General features: G+C 33.8%; 1 non-coding gene across 1 annotated transcript; it reads left to right on the forward strand.

Moving 5' to 3' along the window:
* The first annotated feature begins 13159 nt into the window (after positions 1–13159).
* On the forward strand, positions 13160–13262 carry LOC128567081 (U6 spliceosomal RNA). The gene has a single exon (XR_008374753.1). It is a non-coding gene; the product is annotated as a U6 spliceosomal RNA (small nuclear RNA).
* The last annotated feature ends 2435 nt before the right edge of the window (positions 13263–15697 follow it).

The following is a 15697-nucleotide window of genomic DNA, read 5'->3' on the forward strand; positions in this document are numbered from 1 at the left end:
TCCCTGAGACTTTAATTAGCCTCTGTCTTGAGGCAATCCACTTGCAGGGTCTTGATTAGCCCCATTCTCATGACAACTCAAGCATGACAATTCAGGCCAGCCTGACTCAAGCCAGTCCAAAAGAGCCAAAATAGCCTAACCACATTGGCCACTCACCCTGCTCATGTCTAAACAGCTACTGACATGGAGGAAAGAAAAGAAGTGGACAAGAGGAGAGAGGGAGAGAAGGTAAAAAGAAGAGAGAAAGAAAGAGATAAAGAGAGAGATTCCCTAGAAGAATTTTAAGGTAGAAAAGTGATAGAAAAATTGGAAGTCTGAAACCTGCAGACAGTTAAAGGTGTAAATAAAAGAATGTGTGGTAGGTTATGGTGAATCAAGATATAGTCCTTTAGCTTTTATTTGATATATCTGAGAGGACTGTGTTATAGAAAATAATCACCTTTTATAGGATATGGAATATTTCAGCTATTTGGTAAATTGTAGATAATATTATGACCAAGCAGTTATTTTTAAAAAATAGGAGTAGCGAATAGGCCTTATCAATTAAGGAACATAGCAATCTTACTCCTGAAAGAAAATATGCTATTTTTATCATAAAGTTTAATGAGTAGTAGGAAAATAAATGTGGGTCTGAAAACATATAGTCTTCCTCAAATAATATTAAAGTATCCTTGACATATAGCATATAGCCAAAAATTATTGCCAATATAAAATTTATTATAACCATTATTATCTTATCAAAATTTATTGTATTAGTTTTCCTTGCTTATATAAGAAGTGACCATAATGTATCAAAAACCATAAATTTATTCTTACTTTCCTATAAGTCAAAACTCTGACATGGATTTCACTGTACTAAAATGAAGATGTTACAGGACTGCCTTTCTTTTTTAGGCTCTAAAAAGCATCTGTTTGTTGTTGGTACGTATTGAAGGTGCATACATTTCTTGGCTACTGGCTTCTTTCCTCCATTTTAAAAGTCAGCAAAAATCTCATATCCTGTCATTTGATCTATTCCTTTGATTCCCAGTAACACTTTAAAAATCCCTTTTGATTAGATTTGGCCCACATAGAAAATTTAGAATGCTTACCTTCTAAGGTCAGCTAATTAACAAACTTAATTCTATCTACAACTTTAATTCTAATTTTAATTAACACATTCATAAGTTCTAAGGGTTAAGACATGGACATTCATGGTAGCCATTATTCTGTTCAACATGGTTATCATTGCTATGTGAAATATTTCTCAGTCTTCACATTTTAAAATGTTAATGTGTTTTGGTACCAATGTATTTTTAAATTGAAAAGTGACTAAAAGGGTGGCACAGGCAGATTACTAAAGTCATCAGTGGATATAAAACCACCTTGCATTGACCTAGTCTCTTATTGCTTCCTGGTTGCTATGCTCTTTTCTGCTTATTTGGGATGTAGGGGTTGGGCAAAGTTGTGACAGGTAGGATAAATTTACCCTAACACCCTCCCAAACCTTGTCAAAGTTAGAGTACAATGCAGATTAGATCATTATATTGAAAAATGAATTAAAACAACACATCTTATTACACTTGTCCTGGCTATATGTGGGGGTTCGAATGCCCAAAGTTCACTTAAGGTAAGTGTACTAGTCAGGATTCTCCCTTTCGCCAACCCAAGAACCCCAGATATGATTAATAGGAGAAAGACAGAGATAGCCAGATGGGTGGGGAGGAAGGGAAGGAGAGAGGAAAAGAAAGCTAGAGAGAGAGAGATTTATTTTAATGAATCAGCTTGCTTGATTGTGAAGGCTGACCATTCTGAAATCTGCAGGGCAGTGCAGAAGACTGGAAGTTCCAGCAGGTGTTGCAATCTTAAGTTAAAAAGAAATCTGGAGGCAGAATTTCTTCTGCTTCAAAGGACTTCAGTCTTTTCTCTAATTTTATCAAGTAAGAAGGATAATTATCCACATTTTCAAGGGCAATCTGTGTTATGCAAAGTGTACTGAATAAATGTTAATCATATCTTTAAAAAAAAGATCTGTACAGGCATCCAGATTGTTGTTTGACCAAAAACTAGGTACTGTAGCCTGACCAACTCAGTACTGTATTCTAACCAAATTGATATGTAAAATTAACCAGTACAGTATGAAATAAAAATGTAAAATAAGAACCCAAGATTTCCAGACAAGACCCTCAAATCTTAAAGCAAAGACAGAATATTACTATATTAAAATGAGAGAGCAGCCACATTCCTGTGTTTTCAAGAAATGTAGCCATCAAGAAACATGTTATATGGAATCTTGAATAGGAATAGTTCCTGAAACCAGAGCCAAGACAAACTGTAGCTAGCACTCTCACCGAAACCAACCACCTGAAAACATACAAGAGAAGCTTATGATTTGACACTAAAAATTGTCTAATTAGAGCTTAACTATTTTGACAAATTGGAGATAAATGAGCTTTAATATTTTACTTACATAAATGGACCTGATTGAGAACCTGGGCAGGAACTTTTTCTATTAAAGCCAGAGCCTCCCTTTATTCTTTGTAGAGCACACTTGTGGTTGTGCTGAATCTTAATTTATTGATTGCTTTTCAAAAAATAAAAGTTCTCCCATCTCCTCTCCAGATCTCCTGATCTTTTGTTGGCAACAGTAAAAAGAAAAAACCCAAAAAAACAACAATGGGTGTGTTCATCACCAGCATAGAAGAATAGAAACATCAGAGCCCAAGAAGTAGACCAAAAATTCCCTTCAGTGTATAAATAATATTTAGAATATAAAACTTCAGTTTTTTATTTATTAAATCATAGCTGTGTACATTAATGCATTTATGGGGTACAATGTGCTGGTTTTATATACAAATTGAAATACATCAAACTGGTTAACATAGCCTTCACTGCACTTTCTTAATTATTGTGTTAAGGCATTAATATTCTACACTTAGTAGATTTGACATGTACCCTTCTAAAATGCACCATAGGTGTGGTCTGACCAATTACCCTTCCTCCACTTATCCTCCTCCCTCCCCACCTCTCCTTTCCCCTTCTTCATCTTGGGCTATAATTGGGTTATAACTTTCATATGCAAGTGTGGGTGCTTAGATATTAGTTTCACAGTAGGGCTGAATACATTGGATACTTTTTCTTCTATTCTTGAGATACTTTGCTAAGAAGAATATGTTCCAGCTCCATCCATGTAAACATAAAAGAGGTAAAGTCTCCATTTTTTTTTTTAGGCTACATAATATTCCATGGTGTACATATACCACAATTTATTAATCCATTCATGGGTTTATGGGCACCTGGGCTTCTTCCATGACTTAGCAATTATGAATTGAGCTGCGATACACATTCTGGTGCAAATATCTATGTTATAAAGTAATTTTTGGTCTTCTGGATATATAGCTAGTGGAGGAATTGCAGGATTGAACAGCAGGTCTATTTTTAGATCCCTAAGTAATCTCCAAACTTCTTTCCAAAAGGAACATATTAATTGCATTCCCACCAGCAAGAACTTCATATTTTATAAATGGATAGCACTTCCGGAAATAAATATTGGTAATTAAGTATAAAGTGTCTGTTTTCCTTAAGTACTAAGTTTGACAATTGATATCTCTGACATTGTCCATTTAAACTTTTTTTTTTTATTGTGAGAGAACATACTCATTCTTTCAGACACGTTTTGTTATGTAATTATCTTTAAAAATATTTTTAGATCCATTTTTGTCAAAACATGAATAAGTAAAAAAATTGTGTTATTTTTAATGTGAGTTCCATCATGGAACCAAAGCAGTTGTGATTTTATTTCCACTCAGTCTCCAGGCTTCTTTCCTGATGGCATAAACAAGCTACTGCTAAGATGGCAAAATTGTGTTGACAGTTTAGCGACAAACTTTGATCAATTGTCCTACTTCTTGATCAAGACATAATAACCTAAACTATTATTTGAAATGAGACATTTCAGATCTAATGACCTAAAGAAACAGTATGCTCATTTAGGTATCTAATAGATAATCAAGTGCTTTTTGTAAACTAGGGATATACCCTAAGTTGCAAAGAAAAATCCATGAGGAAACAAAACATCTGTTTGCATGGAGCTTATCTTCTACTTGTAGAATGGGGCAATTCACACCCTGGTTTATTCATCCTAGAGCAAATGTCCAGGATTCAGACTTATTCAAATTCACGTCAGCAGCTCCACTCAGTCACACTCCAGTGTATTACCTTAACAGAATCTAAATCTCTACACTTTAATGACAGCTCAAGCAATTAACATCTCCTAAAGGGAATCTAAATGCAAACAGCTTATGCAAAGCAATATCCCTGAAGGAGATTTTAAGCACCTAACCCCTAAGGAACAACTTATGCAAACATGTATCAGTTGAAGTAGTTTACGCTTAACAAACATTTATTAAAACTAATGCCTCAAGCACATTTTAAAGTCTAGCTACCACACTATGCAATATGCACATATTTATTCACATTGGCACATGGCCATACACACCACACAGGACATTTCTTATTACTACTTTCCAAGGTATATATTTGGCTTAATCAGTAGAATTCCAGGCTTAATTGAATTTATCGAAGTTGTGAAAAAAAAATTAGATAAAAGCATTAACTCATAACTTTTTGGAATTTAACGTGCATAGATAACTGACAATTTGAGATTATGTATGCAATGATAGAAATTAAAATCTGTGGCCATTATCCATTCTTTATTTAAAAAATTTATTTTTTTCCCTTTTATATCATTTTTAATGATATTCATATTTAAAAAAATTTAGATTTCTATGAGTGTACACTGATTAGTTTTCAACTTCTGCTTTCTTTTGGTTTCCATTAGCCTGAAATATTGTTTATCAGTGCTTCTCTCTGAGTCTTGTTTTGTCCATGGAGCTTAGATGTATTTCCCAAAGGTAACATATACTTGGCTTGTACTTTTTCATCCAGTTAGTCAGCCTGTGCCCCTTCAGGGGAGAATTCAAGCCATTCACATTTATTGAGAGAATTGTCATATTAGGTGTATTTCTGTTTGACTTACTGTGTGGAGAACAAATACCTTCTTTTGTCACTTGATCCTTTGTAAAATCGAGGCTTTGTCCTTTACTTTAGTGCTTTATTTTACTTCTGGTCTGTTGTGTTGGTCTGTGTAAAGTACTGGGGCTGAGTACTTCCTACATAGCTGTTAGTGGCAAAATCCTCAATGTTTGCTTGTTAGTAAAGTATTTGATTATTCCATTGAATATGAAACTTAGTTTTGTAGTATACAAAATCATAGCCTAGCAATTGTTTTGTTTGAGAAGATTGAAAGTGGGAGACCATTTCCTTCCTGTGCAGTTTCAGCTGAGAAGTCAGATGTCACCTAAAGGGTTTTCCTTTGTAGGTCACATGTTGCTTATGCCTATATGCTTGTAGAATTATGTCCTTCATTTTAACTTTTGTCAGGTTAATTGCTATGAGTCTAGGAGATGTTCTGCTTGAATTGAGTTAGCTAGGGTTTGATGTCCATCTATAGGTAACTGTCTAAATCCTTACCAAATCTTGGGAAGTTTTCAGTTATAATATCATCAACTAGAGTTTCTATACCATTGAAATTCTCTTTTCCTTCAGGAGTACCTATAATTTGTATGTCTGTACATTTCATGCAGTCCCATAATTCTCTAGGGGTTTGTTCTTCTTTTATTCTCCTCTTTTCTGCTTATTTAAGTAACTGTGAAAATTTCAGAGTATTGTCTTCAAGCTCTGATATTTTTTCTTCTCCATGGTTTAATCTGTCATTGAAATGTTCCACTACATTTTGAAACTCCCTGGATGATTCATTCATTTCTTTAAGCACTGTTATATTATTTTTAATTTGGACAAGACCATTGGAGACTGTATCTTGTCATTTTTTTTAAGTTCTTGGGTCAATTTTTGGATTTCCTTTCTTGATTTTCCTTGATTTCCTTCATTGATTTTGCCATCCATACACTGAAATTCATTTCTGACATTCCTATACTTTCTTTATAGTTGGGATCTTCTGTGGTAAAGCCACATTGTTATCTCCTGGGGATTTGATCTATTCTGATTCTTCACGTTGCTAGTGTAATTTTTTTATTGATTTATCCTCGTGTGATTTTCTACTCTTTATTTCTTTCTCCTATTTACTTCTCTCTCCTCCTCCTTTCCTTTGATCTACTTTGTTTCTAGACTTTGAGGCTGAAATGGCCTCTGAGTGATTATGGGTGATCCTTGTGAGTATGAATCAACCATATCTTATTTGTTTGACTTGTAAGTTATTTTGAGGGGGCTGGGTCATTGCTCTCCCAGATATTGGTTGATGTTTGTGTGAGTTAGCCAGCTGCTGAAATGTTCTTTTGTTTCTATGGTAGTCTGTGGTGACTGTGGTGGAGAATTTGAGTTACCCATGCTTCGGGAGGGACCCTGTAACTCCCAGGTTGTTTCTTGATCTCTAATACCACTAAAGTGGAATTAGGAGCAAGGCAATTCATGACTTGGAGAAGTGAGCCTGGCTATCAGTAGGTAGAACCTGTGGGAAGAAACAAGATGCAGTGCTGTTTCTGGTTCCTGGACTGGCCCCAGTCCCTCAGGAGAAGCACTCAAATGTCCCAGGTGGTGGGTAGGGTGCTAGAGTTTCAAATGAGTCCTTAATTTTTGTTGCAGCCAAAGTGGGTGGGGGAGTGCAGCTAGGCAGGTGTGAGTTAAAGGTATGCCTCCAGTTTGAGGGCTGGGTCTCTCTAGAGAGTGGCTGAAGTGGCCCCACCCAGCCTGGGAGCCTGTTTATAGAGTTAGATCTATCTGAAGTTCACAGACTACAAGTATAAAACTCAGTGGGCCCTGCTCTTCTCCCTGCCATCTGCTCCATAGTATCCCCCCAGCACTTTCTCAGACTGAGTAGGTCAATTCTAGACCAAGCCAGGGAGAGGCACACCCATCCTAAGTTGCCCACTGGTGTACATGACTAGAATTGAAGCCATACTACTTCAGAACATGCCTGGCTGCAATGCATCCATCAGGCATGTAGCACCAGGGCAAGTGAGCAAGCCTGAGTCACAGTATGAGCACATTTCAGTCTGCTGCAGGACCCAGAGAGGAAAGACCTAAGTCCCATACTCTGTGGAAACCTCAAAGTTGTGGCTCATTTATCTCTCTGGGCAGCCATGAGTTAGAGAGAAGTGGGCTAGAAAAGAGTCGTATGGGAGAGTGTGAGCAAAAGCAGTATGGTTAGGAGGGTATCTGCCCTGAATGTCTAGGTCCCAGAGACATGGAAATCACCTGGGACCCTTGGGACCCCTATGGATCTTGTAGTCAAGGCTGTAGTTGGGAAACATCTGTGTGGAAATGAGCAGGGCACAACTCGAAGAGTTGAAGCTCCTTGGGGAGGACAAAGGCACAGGTGAATGGAGAAACAATATGGCACTTGCCTTCACTGCTCAGGTATGTGGGAGCAAGAAGTGCCCCATATTGGCTACAAGCCTTGTTCTCTGTCCATAGGGAATTTTTTTTTTATTTTCAATAATAATATACATAAATTTAAAGTAGGAATTAAGAAGAGCTAGGACTTAAAAATTATAAAGAAAATGTTTATAATTTGATATGTGAATATACAATTGAAATAAATCCTGGGAGTTCCATCATTTGGCATACAGAAAGGGACATCATAAACCAGGCATGGTGGCTCAAGCCTGCAATCCCAGTGACTCTGGAAGCTAAGGTGGAAGGACCTCTTGAAGATAGGAGTTCAAGACTAGTTGGATAGTAAAGCATGATCCCATATTTATTATAAAAAAATTAACAAATAAATATTTGAAAAAATTAGCTGAACAAGGTGGCATTTGCCTATAGTTCCAAGGACTTGAGATAAAAGGATCACTTGATCCAGGAGTCCAGGGGTGCAGTGACCTGTGATTGGGCCATTGTACTAAATTTTAGCTTACACAACAGAGTGAGACCAAGTCTTCATAAAGAAAAAGAAAAAAAAGAAAGAAAAAATAATGTCATAATAACTTAAAGTTGGTACTTAAAAGATTAACTTTTAACTTTAATAAAATCATATTAAAAACACAAAATGCCAAATATGAACTGTACCATAGAATGCTAATATATTTCAAAATGCATATAAAATTATTTTTCACAAAGTAGTTTATCAATCTGAAGGATTATTAAATGTTGTACTAGACAACATTGCTGAATGCATAGCCAGAGAAACCTAAGAAATTTCCTATTTGCACTTAAATTTTGAAAATTAACAATTATTGTCTCCATTTTAGACTAAAACATATTCAAATCAAAGATGTGAGGTCACAAAACATGGAAATGGCAGAAACCAAGACTATTGTCCAAAGTCTCTGCACTTTGTACAGAATCACATTTCATGGAACATATTTTTACACATATTCTCTGTTAACTTTATAGAACAGTACTTAAACTAATGAAAACAAAATCTCTATAAGTTGGTTATTATTTAAAACATTTGATTTGAATAGAATTTAAATGTTATTCTCTTCTTTTCTAGAATCTCCTAACTACCATATTCCAATTCTGAGCATCCATCATCCCAAAGATTTCCACCTTTTTCTAGTAACCTTTGAGACTGAACTTACAAAGTGTTGCTTTTCCACTCTCCTCTGATAACTTATTAACTTTTTCTGTGGCTTTCATGCCACAAAACTTGAGATAATTGATGATGTTGAGAATGAATAGAAGATTGGAATATTGCTATTATTAAACACCTATTAGCTTTTTGGAATATATCATCCTAAGAAAGAGATTTAGAAAACTTTCAATTTTGTCATAAAACTAGAAGAATGTGGTCAGACACAAAGTAGAAAAGGTTTTTATTTCTCCAAATCGTAGAAGATAAGACTTTATTTCACTTGTACACTGACCATATCTATAGTTAGTACACTAAGAATTTATTATTAAGTATGGTTCTTGAAGGGCAGAGCAGAACTTAATAAGAGCAACTTCTCAAAAGTATTTGGAGTTGTTCTACAAAACAATAATAGTAAGTCCTTAATTTGCAATTAATATATTAGATTATAATTCCGTTTTCTCTACTTTTTATCATGTGCCATTTTAATATCTTTCAGTATACATGCAATTCCCTGCAGCATGTGTCTAAATACACATGTATGTATGTATGCATATGAATGGACATGTGAATATATATGCATGCATGTGCATATATGTGCATATACACCATGCATATGTGTGCATGATATATTAAACACATGTGTATGCATACTTACATACATGCATATATAATTATACAAGCATATATACCTTTTTAACTATAAAGAATTTAATTTTTTAGATGACTTAATAATAAGACTATAGCTCGCATAATGTGGAATGAAGTAGTAGAATCCTGTATCTTTCTTGCATCATTTCTTTGAGTTGTTTTACAAATTGTTTTGTTTTCCCTAGTTATTATCATGAATTTGGTTTTAAAATATTCAAAACAATCATATCATATGGAAACCTCATTAAGATGAGGAATGCCATAAATCTATTACAAGTTGTTGTAATTTTTGCAATATTATTTAGGTAATCTGACCAGTGATCTAGATTATAATTTTATCATCACACTTAGGTTATTAGGTTATAATAATTTTCAGTAAAACAATTTTGTTCAAGACTACTCATAATTTTATGTTATATGCAATTCAATTTATTTTCTTTATGTCTACAATTTATTTTAACATTCTGCATTAACTTATAATAACTTCTACTATTGAAGCTAGTTATTTTTAAAGTAAGGGAAGGTGTTTGATACCCTTATTAATCAAATAAAATTTTATTCCCTCCCTTCTTATTCTTCTCTGAAAACCTATAGATATTCCATCTGTTTGGGACCTTCATTAATATGATGAATGCATCAACTCTACTTGGCTGTAAATTGTACATAAGACTTTCAGAGGTATTTCTCATGATTCTTTCAATATGTTTCATTATCCTCTCAAGAAATTTCAGAAAATATCTGGAAAACCCACATTCTCCCTCATATTCCTTAAAGTATAGATAATGTGTGGTATTGATTGACTGCTGAGTTATATTCAGGTACAGTCCATGATTGAAATACCACAGAAAACTCTCAGCTTTGTGAAAATATTTATTTTTGCTCTATAAACTATAACTTTGTTTCAATTCATTTCCAACTATACTCTCCCAGACTTATTTACTTATTAATATGGACTGCATGTTTTGTTGACAAAATGAGTTTTATGAGCAAAAAGACCTTATAAACTTGACCAGAATTTGGCACAGTATTTATGTTTCATATTACCAGTAGAACATAATATTGGATCAGAATTTGGTTTGCAATGGAATTAACACAATAACACCAGAGCTCTAGCCATCAAACCCAATGACATAAATTGTCTCATTACATTAGTGTATTTCTAAAAATATGGCATTATAACCTAACCACTGTTCCCTCCCCTAGGTGCTTTATGAAAATTTTACCCAGTAAACATTTTATTTTGTTAATTTATGTATAAATTCAGTTCTATACTTTTGATAATTAATTCCTGTTCTTTTTAATAATTTCGATTAAAGATCTTTCTCATTATTTATTCTTGTTTCATTTTGTCCTTTGAATTTTCTACTTAAGAACCAACCTTTTAATTTGTTGATTTTAAAGTTTCACATTGTGTCTTTAAGAATATAGCTGACAAAGCAGATGGAGGGATATTGGACATCTAGGAGGACAGATGTATTTAGTAGAATGCTCAGGATGACCACAAGCAACTAATTAGATATCCTGTGGGGAATGTTATGCCCTTGAAATAATTTTGTATGCTGGTTGCTTTAAAGTCTTTAGAGCTCTGACCCTTATTGTTAGTTAACTTTGAACACATATTCCCCATTTTTGACAGTGTGTTTTAGGGAAATGAAAAATGAATACATAGGTCAGGATGAGTAGGTTCTAATATCATGGCTAAGACTGAACTTTTAATTTATTTTATCCTCACTTAATTCATGTATGTCTTACTCTATTTGGCAGCTTAACTCACTATATTTTGAAGGCATAACATGTCATTTTGTAATGTTCATAAAAACATGTTGATTGCTAAGGTTTGCAGCATATAAAAGTGGTTTCACTTCTTAGGCAGGATTTGTTTTGCTTCCTTATGATTTATTGTATCTTAAAACAAATTGCAGTCTAAAAATTTGTTTCTATTCTGTTGTTATGTCAGAGTTTATGTTTTGTCTTCCATTTTGTTGTGTGGTAATGAAAAGAGAGCACAGAACACAGAGGGAAGGTTTAGAGATACAGCAGAAGAAACAACTTGCTCTCTGATGATTCCCTGATTCCAGTAGAAAGCAAGCCGAATCTGGCCCATACATGATTTTTTTGTTTGTTTCCTGTTTTACAGATCATAAACACTGCCTCATTTTCCTTGTTACAGAATCAAATGGCAGAGAGATCAGGAGGTGGCCCACAAATCGAACTTCCTACACATATAAGAAAGTGACCCGAGTAGGGAATTAATTCCTTCCCTAAAAAATATCCCTGGATGTCCAAAAGGCGATTTTACTGAAAGTTAGTACTTGTCTCCACAGATAAATGAAGAATGAGGACAAGCAGTTTGAGGAGAAGGAGAGGGAAGTTTATTAATTTTCCAGCAAATGAGGAGATTGTCAAACTCTTATCTTAAAATACCATTGTTCTAACTATAAGGAGAAATACAGAGCTTTCAAAGGTGAGGAGCTATTGCTGTTTTAAGTATGGTTGATGGTCCTGATTGACCCCATCTCCAGAGAAGACAATCTGGTCATCTCTGCCTGGACAATCTGTTAAAGCCATCTCCAGTGGGACAAAAACAAACAAACAAACAAATCAAGACACTCCCATTCCCCTCTGATTACTAGCCTTGGACAGGGATGCAGATTTTAGTTCCTAAAAAGGGTGAGGGTTTTTCAAAGAGGCAGCTTGTAAAACATTCTTGCTCTTCATTAGGACTTTGCTTCTGTAACAGCAAGTCAAAGTAATCTTTTGGTCAGTCAGGTCTAGCACTGAGAGAAGTTTGAGTCAGATATAAACAGAAAACAGCAATAAAGATAAAACCGCACTAAGAGCACTGAATGGTGATAAGCTTAGAAAAATTGAGGAAATGAGGAACCACAGAAAGAAAGACATAAATATTTAGAAAGTTTCAAATTCAAGATTTTTGCCTCCATGTGCAGGGCTCAAGGATAAAATTTTCATAGGCCACTGTTTTTCCATAAAGATGGATCACTTAGCACTTGTCTGTAAAGGCTTGGACATTATAGGAAAATATAAAGTATGAATGGTATCAAGAGATGTTTAAATGACTATTTAAAATATTATTAAATATTGAATTGTTATATTGCCACAGGATCTACATTTTGTAAGAAATCAAGGAAGAAGAAAGAAAGCTCCAGGATTAGCATCTTCCTGATCCAGTAGGGGAAAGAATACAAATGTTAATATTCTCCCTTAAAAAAATGGGAATATTCCTCCTATAATCTTTACCTGTTTTATCACCCTACTGGCAGTGAGATAGATTCCATAATAGGGCCCCCCTAGACTGCTGCATTTCTGGAAGATTATGTAATAGAAATATAAAGGTGATGGAAGAGAGTCTACTAATGTATAAATGAGACAATTCTGTTCTACTCAATGTCCAATTATACACAAATGTATTAATCTTGAGAAAAGGTTAACAGGGTTTTTGTTTCAGAGGTAGTGTGCAGGGAGACCAAACCTCTTCTAGTTCTTTCTTAGAGTTTTTCTCTGTGACAATAAAATTAATATAAACTGACATAAAGGACTTACTGCTGTGTGTGGCAGATATTAAGCAATTAGCAATATTATTTGTTATTTTTAGTATTTTAATTTTAGTTACAATTAAATATATACGATTATCTACAGAATAATAAAAATCTCTGTTTATATTCTGAAGAGAGCTGTTAGCAAATAATTTTATGGATAGCCCTAAGTGTATCAATCAGTGTCTCAGGTAAATTTTAGTTTCTGTGGCGGCATCATATATTCAACAGCAGTTACAAGATGCAATTGCCACATTGTAATTTATTTAACTTTCTCTAATGAAATCAAACTCCACAAATAAGTAAGGTAGACTTCCTTTAGCTTATGTATTGCTTTCCTTTAAATTATGTTAAAAGTAAATACATTTTTAAAAATCGAAAAACAGTGTTCGCTTTGGCAGCACATACACTACAATTGGAACAAACAGAGATTAGCATGGCCCCTGAGCAAGGATGACACGCAATTTCATGAAGCGTTCCATATAAAAAAGAAATTGAAAAACAAAAACCAAAAAATAAAAGCAAAAAAACCCTTAAAATTATTATATGAAAATATTAAATAATATTAATTTCGTGCTTAGTTAATTTAGTTATTAATATGTTAGTTTATTTATTAAAATACTAATACTGTTACACAACTATTTTCTTTGGACTTTGAGGACTAAGTCCAAGTTACAATATTTACTATAGTGTCCAAAGTCAGTCATAATCTGACTTTAGGCTCCTCTCTAAAACTGTGTTTCCTCAAGTCACCAGCTTCAGCCTCGTATACATGCCTTCAAAAACAAGCCAATATACATATCCTACTCCTACTCATTACTAATATTCCAAATATATTAAGCTATTTCATATATTACAAACTTTTTTTTTACAAATTTTCACTCTTCAACATTAAGATTTTTTTCCTAATTAGTGAATAAAACAGTAGTAAAGCAATAAAAACCACAAAAATTGTGAACTGAACTGATTTTCATTTGAAAGAATATAAACTTTTGTTACTTTTTGAATGATTTGAAACATATTCCAAAAAAATCAAAGTACACTAGAATTAAGAAAAAAAAAACTGTATTGTCTTTAAGGTTTACAAATTTTAAGTCAATGAAGATTGCTTGTTGCTGATTTTTTAATATGCATGAGGATATCATAGGAAGAATTTGGAAGCTATGCCATGTTTTAATGATCTGACACTCAAATTAAAGTTTTCCTTTTTAAAACATAATACACTGTTTATGCAACACTTTTTCCCCCATCCTGGATTAGATTTCCATGAATGTAATACCAAGTTCTAAGTTGGTTTTGTAGTTTTTATTTATTTGAAGATAAAGCAATTTATTTTGATTACATATATATTCAACAAGTCCAAATCAAATAAATATTATTTTTAAGATTAACATTCCTTATATTTATTTAATTATCTTTTAAATTTTGGTTTGTAAATAAATGTTATTCTTAGTGAATAAACCTATAAAACCAGAGTACTTTTAGGTATTGAGAAAACATATTGGCTGGGGGATGGGGGGGGCGCCTGTGGCTCAGAGTATAGGGCACTGGCCCCATATACCGAAAGTGACGAGTTTGAACTTGGCCCAGAACAAACTGCAAAACAAAAAAAATAGGCGGGTGTTGTGGTGGGTGCCTGTAGTCCCAGCTACTCGGGAGGCTGAGGCAAGGTAATTGCCTAAGCCCAGGAATTGGAGGTTGCTGTGAGCTGTGATGCGAGAGCACCCTACCGAGGGTGATAAAATGAGACTCTATCTAAAATAAAAAAAAGAACATATTGGTGAGTAAAATTTTATATTATAGACAGGCATATTATAAATATATCTCAGAATGTATTTTTTACCCATTTCACAAAATAGCTATTTTGATGATGGTTGTTCATTTCAAGATTACCATAGTAATCAGATTTGTATATTTGTTACAGATAACAGACAGTGTGACTAAATTTAGCGTTAAGATCATCCTCAAAAAGTATATATAAACATGCAAAAAAATTATGAGAGTACTGACAGTAAAATTGTAATTGTACAATAATTAGTACTTCTTAACCTTCTTTAGTTATCAAGCTAAATGATGTTATTTCAGTCAGTGGTAGTATTTAGTTTAATAATCCTAAAATCAGTTTGCTTTCTTTTTCCCCCTAGTCTAATGTTCAAAAAATATTTTATTGTATGCCTTGCTATTAAGTATTCATGTTTCATTTAATAAGTATTTGCTGATATAATCATTTGCATGAACCCTGGCTATTACCTAAGTGCTAGAAACAACATGATACTAGTCATGAATTCCATTACTCTTAAATGAAATGTTTTATCATAGATAATGACCATGCAGAGTAGATATGATTTGTTTTGCAATTTGGTATGATCTTTGATTATTTCTGCTCACCACTCTTCCTGTTTAGCTAGAAAATTTGAAATAAGTTAGAAACTTGTCTAACAATTGATTGTTTCATACCTTTTCCATATATGTTATCATATTGACACCAAATATAGTTATTCTTTGTACAGTGGAGATAAATTTATATATGCGATTTAACAGATTTTTGTTACATAAGGACAAAATTCTTATCGCTTAGTACCATGAAATGAATAACACAAACAGGGTGTGTAGTGATGACTACAATTTATAAAGTCCCTTACTGGACATTAACGCCTTAATTTAGTACAGAATAAAATACATTATGGCAAGCTAAATGTAAGATGACTTTATATGCTCTGTGGATTAGAAATGTGTTTAACACAAGTAACACAATATGTACAAATATATTGGACGTTGCAGCTTTCTTTTCCCTTCTTGATTGGAATATTTTTAAAATCCAGCTCCTTCATAATGATATAGTACCCTTACAACTTGACTATGCCTTTAGATATGCAGATGTGTTGCTTGAGAATGGAATAATTGCTTCCATGTAGGGCTTTAC

This window comes from Nycticebus coucang, chromosome 15 (genome assembly GCF_027406575.1).
Source record: "Nycticebus coucang isolate mNycCou1 chromosome 15, mNycCou1.pri, whole genome shotgun sequence".
NCBI lineage: Eukaryota > Metazoa > Chordata > Mammalia > Primates > Lorisidae > Nycticebus > Nycticebus coucang.